The sequence below is a fragment of the Temnothorax curvispinosus genome, unplaced genomic scaffold (assembly GCF_003070985.1).
Source record: "Temnothorax curvispinosus isolate PA1 unplaced genomic scaffold, ASM307098v1 QBEX01017484.1, whole genome shotgun sequence".
Classification (NCBI taxonomy): domain Eukaryota; kingdom Metazoa; phylum Arthropoda; class Insecta; order Hymenoptera; family Formicidae; genus Temnothorax; species Temnothorax curvispinosus.
Window position 1 is genome coordinate 4,099 of NW_020227264.1, and position 2,430 is coordinate 6,528.

Below are 2,430 nucleotides of genomic sequence, written 5' to 3' on the forward strand. Positions count from 1 at the left end.
AAATTATAATTTGTAGTGTTTTTTTACTTTTATTTAAGTTAATTTTATATTTAAGTGTAACGTATACATACATTGTGTTGTTGCGCAACGACAATAGCGAGAAGATGGTGGGTGTAGTGATTGATATCGATAATATACTCCAATTAATCGCTGTTCCCACGATATATCGTCTTACATTTGACTTCAGATAAGCATAAAGAAAGAATACGCTCTTTCATTCGGCGAATATTATTATATGTTATACACACTCTAATCGCTCTATGTCACTCTACGCGCTGCTGCCCGCGAATCTCGCGATGTATCGTCTTACATTTGACTTCAGATAAACGTGAAGAAAGAATTCTCTTTAATCAGCGGTTGCTTATCATCACGTCCGTCCGATTATAACGATTATTGTTAGGTGGCGAGCGAACCTTCCCTATAATATCAAATAATGATAATATTGTAACAGCTAACCATTTTGTTAATATGGATAGAGAAGTATATATATATATGTATATATATTTAGAAATTTTATATTAATCTTTTGATAATGAAGATAGTACCGATGTTCTGTATTATAATTAAATATTTCATATTTAGTCTAAAACGTTATGCAGAGATAGGATTATGTAATGAAATATGTAAAATGATGAAAAAAATCTAATCTATTATATAATTTAGCAACTTTAGCGTAAACTGATATATAAGTACAGCATATATTTCCTAACTTTTTTGACAATATGAAAAATATCCTAAAAAATGGATCGTCCAATTCCAAATTTGTGATAGGTGATGGATCACGAGACACACATGGAACAAAAGATGTATGAAAGATAATGCCACATCATCGGCGTCTGATCCAGTTGGTTAGATATAGAATAGTATTTTCCACAATATATGTCTAATAACAATTTTCTTAATGGAATTTTTAATTGTCTTGCAGATTATCAACATATAATAAAAAGATATATAATACATTAAGCGGAGAATGAGTGCTGATATGTCCACATCGTATAAAGTTACCTTGGGAAGATCAAATCAAACCAGTACTTACACATAAGGAGCTCCCAAATTACGTTCTCAAAAATCTCCTTTGCCAGGGAATGTTAGAGTTAGTGAAGAGGTCAGTTGATTACTTATATTCACGCTATCATATAAATAACATTTCACTATTTTGATTCCTATAATTGAAACATTAAAATGTTTTACTTTATTTAATAAATTCATATTCTCTTCTTCCTTTAGTAAATTTAAATTAGGCTCTTTGTCATAAGCATTTGCGCTACAAAATTTTTCAAGTCCCTGAACTTTGGAATAACCATCCGCCACGTTGTTAATGTGCGAGTGATTTATTTAAATAATAAAACTGTTCAACAATTGTTATTGTCCAAATACATGTGCCAAACGTCTTGATAATTCTTAAATAGACTTGCTATTTATAGTTCGATCTATATAATTTATTTCATACCAAATACTATAATATAATTTTATAATATAATTTTATTAAACTAAATAATAAGGGTTGGGTACGTCCCTCCAAAACGCCCTTTTGGACCCCTTTGGGGTAATAAAGAAGCTCAACTAACTAACTATTAAACTAAATAATATTATTATTATAAATATAATCATGAGAAATATTATATTAATTCAATTAATTAATTCAATATTTAAAGTAAAAATGATTCAACACATGGAAGTAAAAAAATACAAATTTTATTTATTTTAAAATACTATTAAATAGAAATACACATATTGATACATAATCAATAAATTACACTCTGATAAATCAGTGTATTTATATTAACAAATGCAAATATAATATTTAATAGTATAATATTAATTTCTATGATGCTTTACTTGTTAAAAAAACAAATAATTAAAAGGAATAAGATTTCTTATACTATGTACTGTCACTTAACATGTACCAGTTACACGCATACTTCTAGTTAAATATGTAGATAATTGATTAACATGTATATTTTTAGTTAATTATATAATTTACATGCATATTTGTAATTAATTACATATATAAATCATAATACGTAATTATATAGTTAACAAGCTTCATATTATAAAAACTAATAAAATTTAATTGTGTTACAGAATTAACATTATTTTATTACATTTTCTTTGTTCTTTGAAATTTCGGTTGATAAATTTTACAGTATAAAATAAACGGATCCTAATATAAACTTTAATTAAATAAGCTCTAGGAAAATTAGAACATGCATAAGAAAATTTTATTTAAAAAAAATGTTTGTAAAATTTTACATTACGTTAGGTTGCTTTATAATAAAAGTTTTAAAAATTTTAAACGCATTTCTTAAATATATACTGTAGAAATAGAGAACTTGGAATATGCAAATGACTAAATGTATTTTTTTTTTTTTTATTATTATTAATATTATATGTTCTGAAATAGCTTAATAATTTTAAAATGTATAAATT